The sequence below is a fragment of the Lissotriton helveticus genome, chromosome 7 (assembly GCF_964261635.1).
Source record: "Lissotriton helveticus chromosome 7, aLisHel1.1, whole genome shotgun sequence".
Taxonomy (NCBI): Eukaryota; Metazoa; Chordata; class Amphibia; order Caudata; family Salamandridae; genus Lissotriton; species Lissotriton helveticus.
The window spans coordinates 986,917,388-986,934,973 of NC_136068.1; the positions used below are offsets into that span (position 1 = coordinate 986,917,388).

The 17,586-nt window shown below is 43.9% G+C and overlaps 1 long non-coding RNA gene across 1 annotated transcript; it reads left to right on the forward strand.

Annotated features, from left to right (window-relative positions):
• The first annotated feature begins 3,233 nt into the window (after positions 1-3,233).
• LOC144767173 (uncharacterized) lies at positions 3,234-5,050 on the forward strand. Its single transcript, XR_013598089.1, has 4 exons — positions 3,234-3,346; positions 3,438-3,537; positions 3,636-3,718; positions 4,724-5,050. It is a non-coding gene; the product is annotated as an uncharacterized LOC144767173 (long non-coding RNA).
• The last annotated feature ends 12,536 nt before the right edge of the window (positions 5,051-17,586 follow it).

Sequence of the window (17,586 nt, forward strand, 5' to 3'; positions counted from 1 at the left end):
TTGATAGTTGAAACTGCTAGAGAATTGGCAGTAGATATCAAAACCGAGATTGACTCTCTAGAAGAACAGATTAAACAAGCAGGCAGCGTAGATGAGGCCTTGAAAAAACTTGAAGAAGCCAATAAAGAATTGGAGTCATTTGCCAATTACTTAGAGAAACGCAAAAATGAGAAACTCAATAAAGATAAGCGTTTCTACTCCATAGAAAATACATACCCCTATCTCTGAACAGATTTTTACCAGCAGAATCACTACCTGGATACTAACAAACACCAGCAACAAAGAGTTAACACTTTTTCTGAGACTTCAGAATCTGGAGGTGAAAGTGATGATGCCCTCTATGAACCGGAAGGTAATTATAATTCTGCCCAGCCTAAACGTAATTATTCTCAGCGTTTTTTAGGCAATCGTGGAGCGAATCGCGGCAGGCCCCGAGTGCGATTCCAACCACAGAACAGGGGGAGTTACAAACCCCAGCACCACTACCAACAGGATCCACAACATCATTATCAGTCGGAAGAACCTCAGTTTGTCCGAGAGACCAGGAACCGCCAGTATTGGAAAGCGGGAATGTGATCCCTATTTTCAATCTGTCCAAATATGTACTGAATGAATCTAGCATCAGTCTCCTTTCGAAGGGTCTCTCATTTGTACCCCACTGTGGTGCCAACATTTTTGAGTTACATAGCGATATTATTTCTTTTTTTCGTAAGATTCGTCTCAAAAAATATTTCCAAACCGAATGACCAGATAACACTGTTTCTGAACCAAATCGGCTGCACTTACCATCGACATTCAGTCCCACCCTCGACCAACTTGGACCAGAAGTGGCCACATTCGTGTTGGTGGTACTTAAAAAACTAGAACAATCTATCCAGTATATTCCTAAGCCCACATATAACATTAACAGACATGAACACGATGCTTTGAAATCTTTGGCAACCAATAAATCTTTGGTAATCAAAAGTAGCGATAAAGGCGGTGGAATTGTTGTCATCGATTCCAATGCTTACGAGGAAAATATGCTAAAAATGTTAGACGACCCTACCTTCTATGTTGGCATTACTTCAAATCCTCTAAATAAAATAAATAAACACATAAATCATTTAACTACTTAAGCATTACACCAAGGAGATATTTCTAGAAAAGAATTTGAATATCTCAATTTTAATGCAGGGAAGACTGCATGCATATACGGCCTTCCAAAAATGCATAAAAAACAGGAAAATCCCCCATATAGGCCAATTGTTTCAACTATAGGCACACCAACTGAACCCCTATCTAAATTTGTCGACTCATATTTATGCCCGCATATCCCTAGCATACCTTCATATGTAAAGGATACAGGAGCAATGATCAGGAAAGTTGAAAACATCGCTTTTAATTCGGCACGAGATCTTCTCGTTACTCTCGATGTTGAATCTTTGTACAGCAACATCCCCCTGATTGAAGCTATGCAAACTGTAGATTGGTTTATCGATCTCCACAAGATATCATGCCCAAAAACCTTTCTACTAGATTGTCTAAAGATCGTTCTCACCGAGAACATCTTCGAATTTGGACAAGGCCTCTATCGCCAGATTAAAGGGGTGAGTATGGGAGCATCTGTGGCTCCCTCGGTTGCGAATATTTATATGGCCGCATTTGAGGCCAAATTCATCTACAACGAGATTGCGCCTTTTTTTGAGTCCGTCTCCCATTGGTCCAGATATATTGATGACATCTTTTTTGTCTGGACTGATGGGAGGGAGACCCTTATGGAGTTCCTGGCTTGGTTGAATGCTGGCGACTCGAACCTTAGGTTCACCTCACATATCAGTGCTAGTAATACCGAATTCTTGGATATTTTGATATTTGCTGATGATGACAAATTAAAAGTTGATTTATTCGTCAAGCCTACAGCTAGGAACACCCTTTTGCATTTCCAAAGTTTCCATCCGCGATGCCAAAGACAGAGCATCCCCTTCTCCCAGTTTCTACGGGTAAGACGAAATTGTACCAACCTTAAAGACTTTGACAGACAGGCTGTGGAAATGAAATGAAAGTTCCTTGAAAGGGGCTATCCCCACAGGCTTGTCAGGGAATCTTATAAAAGGGCCCGTTATTATGATAGAGACCATCTACTAGAAACTAAACCAGAGAAAGACTTAAAACAACTTGTCTGCATAACAAGACACTCAACCTTGGACTCTAAAGTAAAACAGATAATTAATTCCTCATGGCACATCTTAAACAGCAACAACACTGGAAACCTAAAGCTGGAGAAACCCTTGTTCGCACATAAGCGAAATAAAAACATAAAAGACCATATAGTACGTTCCAGATTTCAAGGCCAATCTTCCACTGAGTGCCTAGCTCAGAGATCTATACATACTAATCAGGCCTTAAAAGGTACATTTAAGTGCTCTAACTGTAAATCATGTTCCAACATCATACAAGGGGAATTATTCGTGCATAACGGCTACACAGCTACAGCTACCAACATGTGGAACTGTAAAACCACGAATGTAATCTACTTCCTTCAATGCCCCTGTTCCCTGGGGTACGTGGGAGAGACTGCACGCTCTATCCAGGTACGCCTAACTGAACATCGCTCAGCCATCCGAACCAGCAAAACCCTGGCACCTATGGTGAAGCACTTCTTAGAGGTTGGTCATGGCCCGGATGACTTCAACTGGCGCATTCTGGAAAGAATCAATGTACCAGATACTAAAGGCGGAGACAGAATCCGTAAAAAACGGGAAGTATTCTGGATATTTTCCTTGGATACTTTTCGCTCAGGCCTTAACAGCGAAATCCCATGGGAAAACGCTATTGTCTAAATGGAAGCCTTAAGAGTCCTTAGCCACTATATATTGGGCATTATGACCTTAAAATGTCTGGTTGTGATGATTTATTCAACCACAGTTGACATTGAAATCGTCACATGCACTTGATATGGAAAAAACGCCATTACTAAAATGAAAGCACTACGGTTAATATTTATCCCTTATATCTTTTCCCCAAAAAACTTTTTTGAGATAATTATTCCCAAAATTGTTAAATCAAACGACATACCTTGTAAAATCAAAAACATTGTCCATTTATTTTAATTTTATTATTTTTTCTTGCTCATGAATAGAGCATTACACAAACAAACTGTTGAGATGCTCTCTTTATGTCTATGAGCGCTCCTTTTCCCTATGTCCATGGCCCTTTAAACCTACCATGTGACTAAGACACACCTATTTAAAGGCGGGTGGATTCACACGGTGTTGCTTCCTGTTTATCCCGCCGTTGACCGTGACCCTGATTCGCTTGCCGAATGAATTAGCCTCCACAAGCCCTTCCGTTCTCTACAGAGCAGGTATGTTTAAACTGGTGAATCGCGTTGACTATTGTACGCGTTCAAACCGCAGCGCTATTTAATCTAACACGCTCGCCTTACATTTTTTTAGCATGGTGCGTTTATCCTCGCCAACCAGTTGCAACTATTATTGAATGGAAAATATCGCCTGAAAAGGAAATACCTTTTGAAATATATATACACCGTCAGAGGTATGTTGCATCGCATTACATGGCCGAGTTTTATTTTTTCCTCCGATTTAATTCCCTATTGAAATAATCTGACACATTACGTTTTATAAACTTTGCAGCATTGCTTCGTTTATCTCTGCAATACAGCAACATAGTAACAGACAGGAAACCACCTTTCAGCAGTACACGCATACACTAAAAGGTAGGTTACTATTAAGATAACGACATCGTCTCTTTATGAGCAGATCGGCCCATTGTCAAATAGGTGTCTATGATTCAACCTGGAGGTAGAAATTCTCTCTTACTTCCGTATTTTTGTTTTTTTATTTGTTGCACGTTTTCAGAAACGGAAATATCGAACCCGAGCCAATTTACCAAGGCTGGTTCTGGAAAGTGGAGCCGAGACGTTTTATCCTTTTATATATAGGGTATGTTCCTTTCACTATTGAAACGTCTGATTATAGCTAGGCTTAAAAATCTGCCTTTCTACACGAACTATGCTTGACATTGTTGTTGGTATTTTCTGCCATCTTTTCCTTTTTAAATAGTTATCCGTCTTGAAAAGGAGACAAGAGGAATCTTATAACATATTATTCTATCAAATTATAACAATTACCGATCATTGACAGCGACAACTGAGATGCAAATAAAGTTGTGAGGTAGGAAAATCTTTGTAGTTGTGGGTACGATAAATGTAAAACAGAGACTATGTATTTAGCTCCTATTGGTATCCTGATCCTGTCCACTCTTGTCTAGGATAATGCATAAACACGAAGTCCAATCTGAGTTCATATAAATAACCTCAGATGGCAAAAATAAATATATTGCATTACTGTAACACACATTTCCTTAAACTCATCATGTGAGTTTTCTGCCAACTATATCCTGTTTGTTGCATTACCGATTCCGAGTTTTACATCCATCTAGTTGAATGAGCAGTGAAATCCTTACCCCCCTTGTTTATATAACTCTCCCAATATGTGGGTTTACTTGTCTATGCATTAGGTTCGCTTCATAACCAGAACTATACCTACTTCCGTGATTAAAGAATTTAACAGTTTAAGCAAAATGTTGAAATGTAAGGTTAATTCTGATTGTAACTTGATTTATGAAAATGAGTAATTAATGTCTTAGGATTAATTGTTTCTTTCAACTCTCGAATGAAATGAATGTATTGCTATATAAGTAATTATGTTTTTATATTTAGGAATTTGGAAATCTGTTTGTCTTGAAGAAGGCGCTGGTCGCCGAAACGCGCGTCGACAACATATTTTACAATTAACTTTTGAATTAATAATTCTGCCCTTGTTTTTATGAATTTGTGATCATTGTGTTTTATTTTTTCTTGTGTATTTAAAATGTTTTTTTTACTGTAATTCTTGTGCATTAGACCTTGGCTTTTGATTTAAATTGTTTTATATTCTATATGAATGTTTTGTGACGTCTTATGTATTTGACTCTATTATAATAAACTGTCTTTTCTACGGAAGTAGTTTTTTTTGCGTCTAATCACTATTATGTGGGCAAGTCATGTTCTCTGACCGCCTGGGTTGATATTTACACACTGGATCTATTATTTGCCACTGAGACCTGGGCAGATGCCGGGTCAGATCCGGACTTTTGCGACGCTACCCCGGTTGGATATAGCGTCGCTAGACACGATAGGCCTATGGGAAGAGGTGGTGGCCTTGCAATTATTTACAAGGACAAATATCGTACCACACTCGACCCCATAAATTCCGCCAATTGTGAATCAGCTGCCTTCACTATTAGCATTAACCCCAAGCAAGCTCTAAAGGGCATAATACTATACCGACCCCCTGGCCCCCGTAATTTTTTTCTCTCTACTTTCTCTGACCTGAATGATAACGTTATAGGCTCAGAAAAATATACGATATTGGGGAGATTTTAACTTTCATTTGGAAGAGCAGGACAATTCTGATACTATTCAACTCATTACTGACCTTTCTAACCTAGGACTGCACCAATTAGTTAAGGGCTTCACACATCAAGCTGGACACACCCTTGATGGTCTGTTCACTAATGATCCTGACATTTCTGTGCTGGACATTATTCCCATCACGTGGTCAGACCACAGGGCTATTATATTTCAGCTAGATATACGGACCGCGTATCCTTCACTTACCAGGCCCCGAATTAGGGTGGGGACTCGTGCTTGGAAAAACGCAGACATCCCTCAGATGCTAGATTCCCTGGCCCCCTCCTGTCCTCAGGGAGGAAATATTCCTGCATTATCAGCCTCAGATTTCCAGGATTGGATCCGAAGTGCCGCCGACTTAGTGGCCCCAGAGAAACTCACAAGACCTAACAAAGTATCTCCTTCGGCCGCCTGGTATAATGAAGATCTTAGACTTCACCGCCAACACTGTAGGAATCTAGAAAGGCGCTGGAGGAAAGCTTACTGCCCCATAGCCAGACAAACTTATAAACAGGGCCTTATTATCTATAAAAAGGCGATTATTGCCCGAAAAACGTTTTTTTTCTCGGCGCAAATTGAGACCGCTGCTAACTCTGCTAGAGAGCTGTTCTCTGTTGTCACGACTTTGTCCACCACCTCCACTGGCCCTGGAGTCGAGCCCTCACAGACCTTCTGTAATGAACTATCTACTTTTTTTACCACAAAAGTGGCAGATATATATGCATCATTTGAAGGGGATACCAAAACTGAACATAGAGGTGATACTGTGAAAGAAGTACTTCCCCATCACAATCATGATTCCTTTCCATGTTTTTCACCTGCCTCACATGATGATGTTATCAAACTTATTTCTACCATCAAATCGGGCTCACCTCTGGACCCGTGCCCTCCTTCTGTGATGCTAAAACTCACAGAAGTGATCTCACGCCCCCTCATGGAGATCTGCAATACTGCATTTCAGACAGGCCACTTTCCCAGTATATGGAAGAAGGCTGTTATAAAACCCCTTTTAAAAAAACCTTCCCTAGACCCTACAGCTGTCGCTAGTTATAGACCCATCGCGTGTCTGCCCTTTCCTGCCAAAGTATGCGAATCCCTGATGAATAGACAGCTCTCAGAGTTCGTCGAGACCCACCAACTTCTCGACGAAACGCAGTTTGGTTTTAGGAAAGGGCATGGAACAGAGACCGCCTTGATAAAGGCCTCTGATGAGATCAGGGCAATCATGGATCAGGGAGGGGCGGCTGTCCTCATCCTTTTGGATTTGTCAGCGGCCTTTGACACGGTCGACCATGTCATTATAGTCGACCGTGTCACAGCCCTGGGGATAAACGGTCTTGCCAGGGATCTCATTTCATCTTTCCTGGCAAACTGTACCCAGACAGTGAGGCTGGGAGACTTTTACTCTCCTATCTCTGCACTCCCTTGTGGAGTCCCACAGGGCTCCTCGCTAAGTCCTATGCTATTTAACATCTATGTAGCGGACTTAGCGAGGGTAATAAAGGCCCATGGGGTACGGCTTACATCCTACGCAGATGATACCCAGCTGGTTCTGGGTATCCACAGGGACGGCCTCACTGTGGCAGCCAACTTCCAGAGAGCAATGCTTAAGGTCAGTACCTGGATGGCCTCGAATTGTCTCAGGCTCAACTCGGACAAGACCGAGATTATGACCTTCGGAAAACTCTCCCCTGAATGGTCCCCTAGCTGGTGGCTGGAAAAGCTCGGCCATCCACGTGTTCCAGTGGAAAAAGCCAGAAATCTGGGGGTGATTTTCGACAGCAAGCTGGCTTTCGACCTCCACACCAACAAGGTTGTCTCGTCAGCATTCTTTATTTTGAAAAAAATTAAGAAACTACTACCTTATCTCCCTGCCTCAGCTGGGAAGACTCTGGTCTCTACCTTAGTCTTCTCTAAAATAGATCATGGGAACGCTCTCTTTCTTCATACCCAGAAGCGTGTCATAACTAAGCTGCAATCCATCCAGAATGCGGCTGCTAGGATCCTTCTAAACATTCCTCGCCGCAAATCTACCACTCTTGGCATTCGCCAGCTTCACTGGCTGAGAGTTGAGAGCCGCATTAAATTTAAGGCCCTCTGCATTGCATATAAGGCAGTACATGGCATAGGACCCAGGTTCCTGACCGAAGCTTTTCAGCTGTATACTCCTAGAAGGCAATTAAGATCAGCCAACACCAGTCTCCTTCCTGTGCCATGCACAAGAATGGCCACTTGGGGAGACAGGCGCTTCCTTGTGGCCACTCCAAAACTTTGGAATCTTTTGCCACTGGCCATCAAAACTGCCCCGAACCTGATGAGCTTCCGCAGGCTCTTAAAAACATGGTTGTTTAACCAGTAAGAGGATGGCTGACTCCACTAGCTCTACAGCGCCGAGACACCCCAGGGTATTTGTTGCGCTATAAAAATTACGTAAATAAATAAATAAAATAAATAAATAAGCAAGACATCCCCCCCCCCCCCGTGGCCTGCAAGGCGCCGGAAGAAGAAGAGAATGGGAAGACCAGTACATGCCGGGCCATTCATCCCACGACTTCTCCGGCCGATGGTGGCCAGTCGCTCTTTGCCACGGCCACAGGAGCGGGTCCCCCCGGTCAGCCAACCGCGGGGCTCGTCGAGCGGAACGCTGGTACATCCTGGGGCAGGCCTCGGCGCGTGGTGTCGCCTCCGGGCTATTTGCGCAATGGTCCTCCACCCCAGGCCGCCACCGACGCTACCTCGCCAGCTGATGGCTTTTGTAGACTTTTCTAACGCCCAAAAACCTACTAAAAAGTAGCCCAAAGGAGCCCAACATTGCTACTTTGAGGAAGGAGGGACAGGAACGGCGTCAAGCAGACGGCGAAATGCATTGTGGGTTTGTTGTTGCAGCCGTTTGCCATGTAAATAGTTGCTTAATATATAGTTGTACAATAAAACGTTTTAACATGTTACTTTGCTGGAGTGTTGTATATTTATAATATTTGCGTAGGGTTTTGTCGTTATTTGGGCGGGGTGGGCGGTGGAGCCGGGCTGTCTTGCAGTCATCATGGCGTTGAGTTCGGCTCTTCTCACTAGTTTCATATTTCTCCTGAGGGGTTGTTCCTAATGTTTCTATTTTATTAGGGGTGTCCTCCGGTGGAGCCAGATGATCTACCTCTAATAAATGGTCCGGGCTGAACCAACTACTGAACAATGGGGGGAAGATAGGCATGACAGGTTACAACGGGGACAAAAGTCGGCACTACCTATCCTTCACTACTTTGCGGAGACTAGATAGAATATTTCTATTCGACAGTATTCGCAAATAGGGAATACCCAAAGAGAGAACCAATTCCAAACAGTCAGTGTTCGGACAAACAATCAATCAATCAAATGAGGAATAAAATAGGCGCGACGGGTTACAACGGGGGCAAAAGCCTACGCTACCTACCCTTCACTATCTGCAAAGAGAGAGATCTTCCTGTTCCTCTCTGTTTGTAGGCAGAGAAGATCCTTTCAGAGAACCAATTCCGAACGAATAATGTCCGGTCAAACAATCAATCAATGAGGGATAAAAATAGGCACGACGGATTACAACGGGGGCAAAAGCCTGCGTTACCTATCCTTCACTATCTGCAAAGACTAAACAGAGTATTGCGACTCTGTGCTTGTTTGCAAATAGAGAATGATCCAAAGAGAACCAATTCCAAAACAATAAATGCTTGGATAACAATCAATCAAATGGAGAGGGAAGTAGGCGGACGGGTTACAACGGGGGCAAAAGCCTGCGCTACCCACCCTTCACTATCTGCAAAGGGAGAATACTCCTATCCTTCCCCGTTTGTAGACAGAGTATCTCTCAGGACAAAACAATCAAATGCGTAATACTAGTATTTTCCAATGACAATCAAACAATCAATTCGCAATTCGTCGTGTTACACGACCTTACCCGGACCGTATGGACAGTTTCTCGTCTTCCGCTTCCAGCGCCCGATGGTCCTCTATTCTCCGTAATTGCTGTGGCACTCCTGATGGTTCCCAGTCAGGACCGTAGATCACTCGAGAGAGGTCTGCTCGGAACCAGTGAAGTTCGGATGATCGGCTGCCAGACAAGGGTCTATCGGGCAGGAGCTCTTCCCGATCGTTGCAGTCGTTCACTCTGTCGTTGGGACCTCTCCCACTGGATCCACGTGTCGCTGATGGGCCCCACGTTTGGGACGCCAATTGTGGAATAAAAGGGTTCAGGCAGATCAGGTCGATTATCCCTTTCAAGGTTTGCCCGGCGTTAGCCGCTTCTCACCCAACTCACGATTTATCAAATAAAGAGGCAGGCGCTGGGGACTGGAAGGCAGGAAACAGGAGTTTATTCCGACGGAGCAGAACACGTCAAATCAGACAACAGGGTATCTTCTCGAGGTGCTCTGACCGCATCTCTGAGGCCTGGCCTCTTATACACAGTTTTATGACTTTATTACATTTGTGACATCCGTGGTATTGCTTTGAAGTACGGAAAAGGCATCTTTGGAATCCCCGGTTCAGGCCCATTCCCACACATATCTACAGTAGGAGTCCCCACCCCTAACCTCAGCATGATGGCTATCGCGCAGCTGGACATTCCGCTGGGAACAGAAATGCGGGTGATCGGTCGGATCTAGGGGTGTGAGGGCATTGATTAATCCCCGCTCCTTTGAAGTGAGGCGAGGTCCTACTGTTGGGGCAATAAACTGCATCTGTTGGGCTAAGTGATGGCCTGGGATCAGGCCGGACAATTGGGCAAGGAGGAAGGGGTTATCAAAGGGCCTGTTCTAAGGGTGGGATGAAAGAGCGAGGGGGCAGGGGTTTCAGCACGGGATGTGGCTCTGAGACAGGGTTGTGTTTAGAGGTGCGTTTATGACCCAAGCAGGAGAGACCGGGGGCTGTCAGGGCGCGGGGGGGAATACTTGCGAGGCTGGGGAGTGAGGGGGAGAGACACGCAGGCTATTGGCAGTGGGCAGAGAGGTCATGACACACAAAATGGCTGCTATCTATGTTCGCGATGGGGCCTAAAAAGGGGGCAAGATGGCGTGGCCACTGTTTCGTGACTTTCGCTTTACTTTCAACAGTGGCGAGGGTGAACATCAATGAACACCGCTTATGTATATATACATTGTCATTTTCCACACGCTGCACTAAGCCACTGTACAAGCCACACAGCAGCCGCCATTAAATAGGGAAGGAGGAGGGAAGCGCAGCTGGGAGGCAGGAGTAGGAACCGACAGAGGGGGCCGTGGGGGCAGCAGCAGCAGGAAAGGAAAGGGGCATGGAGGACACAACCAAGTAAAAAAAACAACAGAAAGACTGAAAAACCAAAAAAAAGGCACTATAACAAGACAATAACAAACACAGATGGGAGACAGAAAAACGGGCACAAACACAGGGACAGGCAACAGCGGGCCAGCAGAAGAGCAAGGCTCTCCCACTGGACCAACAGAGATGAGGAGCAGGCAGGAGCCTGTGGGTGGAGGAGGGCCTCGAACACCTACCTTCACAGGGCAGCGGCAGTGGCACAACAGCAGAGCTGCTGGGGGAGAGAGCAGTGTCTCTGACCAGGAGGTCAGAGGTCTCGCACAAACACCTGAGCAGCGGCCGCCATTAAATAGGGAAGGGGAGGGAAGCGCAGCTGGGAGGTGGGAGCTAGACCCGGCAGGGGCAGCAGCGATGGGAAAGAAAATGGGCGCGGTAGACACAACCAGGCAAAACACAACAGAAAGACAGAATTTTTTTTTACAAAGACACGATAACAAAGACAGATTGGAGACAGAAAAACTGGCACAAAAACAGTCCCACTGGACCAACAGGAATGAGGCGCAGGCTCCTGGGCCTCGAAAACCTACCTTCACGGGGCAGCGGCACAACAGCGGAGCTGCTGGGGGAGAAACAGGGTCTCTGACCATGTGAGTACCCATGCTGTAAAGTAAGAAGAGTTCCACATTAACCTCCTTAACAGCAATATGAGGGGGTTAATGAAATATTGTAGTCAATGATGATTCCCACATTCTTCACTTTCTGAGAAATTGTAGAAGTGATACCATAACAAGACGCCAATTGTTTTATTTGAGCCGGTGGTTTCCAGTGCTCGGCACTGGCACTTAATTGTCAACTCTTGCACTTGACAGTCTGCCACATGGTGACACTCTTAGTCTGATTTAGCATGAGATGAGCACAAAACAGTTGTTTACTAATTCAATATATATTGAAAATGAATAATACCTGGCGCCAGAGATATTCTTATACCTTCAGGGTCCGTGAATACTCAGAATTGTCATTGTTGTAGAAGTGTGATGGTTAGTAGTTGTATTGGTCTGCCATTGGCGGTGCTGGCAAGGGCAAAGGGTTGTGCATGCTGCAGTAGCCTCATGACTAGGGCCTTGGCACTTATTGTTTTAACAAATTAAGCCCTGAAGACACCCAGTTAAATGGAAGCAAAGCAGTATTCGACCTTTTCACGTTTTGTTTAATTTAGTCAAAAGAAAATTTCATTCGCTCAGTGCTAGATACAGTCGAGCCACTTGTTAATGTTAGATTGACTCTCACAATTTACAAACCAATGGTCATTTTTCTGTCATCAGTTTGCATCTAGGTACTGCCTTGAAGAACTCTGCATGATGATCTGTGAGAGGAAGATTCTGAGAACCCCATGACAGGGCCGGCTCTAGGCATGTGCAAGCTGTGCACCTGCACAGGGCCACCAAACCCCAGGGGCCACCACGCCAATATATATCCTTAATATATTAATCCTCTGAGGATGGATACATATTTGCGTGGTGGCCCCTGGCAGGGAATTGGCGGCCTCCGGCTCTGTTCCACTTCTAAACACCCTGACCCCCTCCCCTCTTTACTGGCCTGCGCGCTCCGCCCCGCCCGGACCCCCTCTTCCGGGCCCCCTTTCTACGCTCCTTGCCCAGGGCCACCATGAGCCTAGAGCCGGCCCTGCCCATGAATAATGGTTTGAATACACACACTTCAGCACACTCAAGCAGCCATTTTATTTTAGTTTCTGTGGGCCCGATTCACAAAGCTATTAGCACATCTAACTTACACGCAGGCGTGCCAAAAACAGCACTTAAGTGTGCAAACTACAAAATTGCTATTCACAAAACATGAATTAACAATTATAAATGGAATTATTCACACGTAACATGATAAAAGTAGTGTGTAATTTATTGTGTAAGTAAATTTTCTGATGATGAGAAGTGGAGGGTCTCCATGTTTCCCTATGTAGCAAAAGAGGAAGAAAATGTTTGCTAGTGTAAATTCCCTGATGCAATGTATTGCCCTATTTGGGAATGTGCACCTCATACATTTAAAAACAAATACACTTTAAGCATGTTAGAACTTCTTGGAAGATGAGACCGACATAGTTTACAAGCCGCAATTATTTGTGAATTGTAAACAGTTGAACGTTTGTTCTAAACGTTTGAGTAACATTACAAAATCAATTATTTTCAGTCACTTTGTTGGCTTATAAACCAAATGTCTGTCTAGTAGGCCAGTGTTGCACCGTGTTTATAATTTCTAATGGATCATACAGGCTACTTTGTTTTGTTTGCAAAATGTCTGCTGACTTAAATAGCATCAACAGAATTTCAATAATCAGGTGAAATACAGCCTCAGTCCTGTTTGAAAAAGTCTACATTTTATTATGTCCTTGTTTTTTCCTATACAAAAGGGGGATGATGGACGGAGCGTTTGAACAAATCAAACACTCACCCCCAGTCAACTGATCTGGGTTTAATACATCACCATTCTTTAGTTCACTCAGCCACCCCAGTTCAGACATGGCTATATGCAAATCAGTCCGACCCTGTGCCTCATGGGAACAGCGCAGCCCGAACTGCCAAGCCATGTCTTCTTGCACGTCTGTCTTTTCATATAGAGAGAGTTGCCAATGATGAGAAACGGGTATACCGGCAATTGCTAACCGGGAACCCCCTCGGGTTGTTCTACCGTGAGGTACTCTCTCTATCTCTCACACTTTTTTGGGGTGTATTGTTGAGGTCCTGTGGGATTTTATATTGGCAAAGAATACATCCAGACCCGTGGATTCATGTTATTGGACATACTCCAGGTAGTACTTATAATTAATGTCTCTACCCTGTTGGTCTTCCATATGGATGTTGCTATATATAGGTGAGGCATTAACTGTTTGAACTCATGAAACACTGGAACAAAGATCGGTCTCACCGGTATACAGCTACAATGACCAACCTTGGCCTGAAGGTAGCTGGGGCTTGAAAGAGCTCACAGTAATCACATGCATCAGGTGTGAGCAGGCCAGCAGCAGCCAGCCACGGGTGAGCTGAATGGATGTATGACATTACAACGCATGCTTTTACATCGCATGCTTTTACAACGTGTTTTTTACAACGCATACCATTACAACGCATAGTGCTTTTAGGCGCTGGGTAGTGAATTGTTTAATTTACTATTCCAACTCCAGTCCCCGTGGATAGCAGGGAAGGTGTTGGATAGTACATTAAACCTATTCCCTATCCTAGAGCGCCCCCCAGCGCAATGCGTTGTAATGGTTTGCGTTGTAAAAATTGCGTTGTAAAGGCACTGCGTGGTAAAAGTTGCGTTGTAAAGGTTGTGTACCGAGCTGAATTCCTCCACACAGCCTTGGCTTGCAGAGGTAGCGATGAAGCAGTGAGCAGGGAAATCTAATTAATGGAGTTTCAGGCATGAGCAGGATGACTTCCACAAAACCCGGCATGGATTGGGAATCGATGTCAATTTCCAAATAGTGTCCAAATGTCTGGAAACCAGTATATACATGAAGGGGAAATTCTAGAAGCTTATTAAAACACTGGAAAGTCCCACAGTTCAGCCCCCTGGTGGTGGACACGAGAAAGCAGGGAGCAAGTCGTGACAGTACACCCCCTCCAAGGACCGTCTCCCGGAATCTGGAACTGGATTCAAAGCCTTTTCTCCTAAGAAGTAAGAAGTAAGTTAATTTCCATCAGAGATGTAGTGCAAGATACCAGAGGACTGGAGGAAAACTGTGATGTTCTGGAGGGATCACTGACATAATATCGATTACACTAATATAGAGTTACACAAATATCGAAGATAAAATATTGAATACAAAAATATAGAATTCCTATCTACAAACAGGTAAGTACAAAAATATTGAATAAAAAATATCGTTTAAAAAAATATAGTTAGTCAAAATATCGAACTTTTTTAAATGTCTTAAAAATAATTTAAAATTAATGAACTATTAAAAATAATTAACTAAAATATACTTAAAAATACTTAAATAACCTTAAAATTATTAAATAATTAATTTATGTTATAAACAAAAATTAAAATTTTATTTTTCAAAACATATATATATATATATTAACATAATATTAATTAAAAAAAATACAATATTTTTATCGTAGGATAGCGGGAGGGTAAGAGTTACTATTCCCACTCCAGTGAGTGCAACAGTAGGGAAAGAGTTGGATAGCGTAGGGGTTAAAATTACTATTCCCACTCCAGTGAGTGCAACAGTAGAGAAAGCTTTGGATAGCGTAGGGGTAAAAATTACTATTCCCACTCCAGTCAGTGCAACAGTATGGAAAGCGTTGGATAGCGTAGGGGTAAAAATTACTATCCCGCTACAGAGAGTGCAACAGTAGGGAAAGCGTTGGATAGCGTAGGGGTAAAAATTACTATTCCCACTCCAGAGAGTGCAACAGTAGGGAAAGCGTTGGATAGCGTAGGGGTAAAAATGAATATTCCCACTCCAGTGAGTGCAACAGTAGGGATAGCATTGGATAGCGTAGGGGTAAAAATTACTATTCCCACTCCAGTGAGTGCAACAGTAGGGAAAGTGTTGGATAGCGTAGGGGTAAAAATAACTATTCCCACTCCAGAGAGTGCAACAGTAGTGAAAGCGTTGGATAGCGTAGGGGGAAAAATTACTATTCCCACTCCAGGGAGTGCAACAGTAGGGAAAGCGTTGGATAGCGTAGGGGTAAAAATTACTATTCCCACTCCAGAGAGTGCAACAGTAGGGAAAGCGTTGGATATTGTAGGGCTAAAAATTACTATTCCCACTCCAGTGAGTGTAACAGTAAGGAAAGTAAATACTTCATATATTAATAAAAATAAATTAAATATGAATACCAATAAAAAATTAATTAAAAGTAATTACCAATCTACTATAATATAATAATTAATTAATTAACAATACAAATAAAAATTAATTATTAAAATTAATTACCTATTAATACAAATTAATTAACAATTACCAATTAATTAATTAGGAATTAAAAATTAATTAACAATTAATTCAAAATAAATACCAATAAATAAATTTAAATATTTAATTAATTATAATTAAATAACTTCCCACCCTATTCCCCTATAAACCCACAACCCGCTACAGAATTAAATTACGCTGTCACGAGGAGGACCCGGACTCGGGCCCTCCTGGCCTACCTGTTAACGTCTCCCCTTTTTTCGCACACGTTACGTTACGTTAAAAATATTTATACCGCGCACGTTCACCAACGGTTTCATGGCGCTCTTGACATAACGGCAGCTAAGGTGGAGGAATTTACTGAAATGCTGACTGAAACAGGTAGGTTTTTAAAAGTCTGTGGAAGTGATCGTAGTTAGAACAGAGGCGGAGTGCAGTTGGAAAAGAGTTCCAAGTAGTGGGGGCCATAGCAGAAAAACTCAGACCACCGTGCTTCTTGCGTCTGGTTTTGGGAATAACAAGAAGATTGAGAGTTGCAGAGCGAAGGTTTCTGTGAGGGACATACCGTGTCAAGCAGGAAGTAATGAATGCAGGGGCTAAGTCAGACAAGGCTTTAAAGGTGATACAGCCCAGTTTGAAGGTGCAACGTTTAATGATAGGGAGCCAGTGAAGGCTACGCAGAAGAGGGGTGACATGTTGATATTTTGGCTGGCAAAAGATCAAACGGGCTGCCTGATTCTGAATAAGTTGTAACCGGTAGAGATGGATTAATGGAATTCCGGCGTACAACGTGTTAGCATAGTCGAGTCTGGAAGTGATCATCGCTAGGATGACTAGAGTTAGGGCATCTCTAGTGAGGAACCTACTGATTTTACGAATCCGCCTTAGATGAAAAAAACAGGATGAGGAGACTGCATTGATTTGAGGTCTCATAGAGAGGTCCTCAGAGATGACCACCCCCAGACTCTTCACAGTGCTGACCGGGCTAGGTGGAGGCCCCAGGGAGGGGGGCCAGAAGGTGGAATTCCACGGGTTAGAGCAGCCCCCTACAAGTACCAGCTCCGTTTTTGTGGGGTTCAGTTTTAGCTGACTATGGAGCATCCACTCAGCGATGTTGAGCAGAGTGGTTTGAAAATTAAAACGGGAGGAAGGGAGGGAGTCAATGGGAAAGATTAACTGAAGATCGTCAGCGTAATTAAAAATATTGACCGGAGAATTACGGAGGGAAGCAAGAAGAGGCTGTAGGTACAAATTAAACAGTAAGGGAGAGAGTGCGGAGCCCTGAGGGACCCCGCAAGTGAGAGGTGAGTAGGGCGCAGAAAAGGTGGATAAGTGTACTGCTTGAGTCCGGTGGCTTAGAAAGGATCTGAGCCAGTCGAGAGCCACCCCCTGGATGCCCGCATTGTTGACACGGTCGATCAAGATAGATTGATCGACCGTGTCAAAAGCAGCCGACAGGTCCAAGAGGACAAGGGCCTGAGGGATGTTGTTATCAGCACCCTTCCTCAAGGCATCCATGACGGCCACTATGACCGCCTCGGTGGAATGGAGGGGTCTGAAGCCAGCTTGTTGGGCATCCAGGAAGGAGGAGTTCTCGATAAAGGTACTCAGGCAGCGGGTGACGTAAGTCTCCAAAATTTTACCCAGATAGGGAAGGAGGGAGATGGGACGATAGTTACTCAGAATGGTGGGATCAGTATTAGTTTTTTTTAGAATGGGTATGACAGCTGCCTGTTTAAAAGAACGAGGGACCTCCCCAGAAGCAAGAGAGTTGTTGAGCAAGGCTAGTGGGGGGCCAGGGCATGCCAGGAAGGCCTCTCTAAGGATCTGTGGGGGGCAGCAGTCATTAGGGGAACCTGAGCTAACCTTGTGAAGAAGCAAAGAAAAATCATTTTGAGAAATTGGTGGAAAGTGAATCAACCGG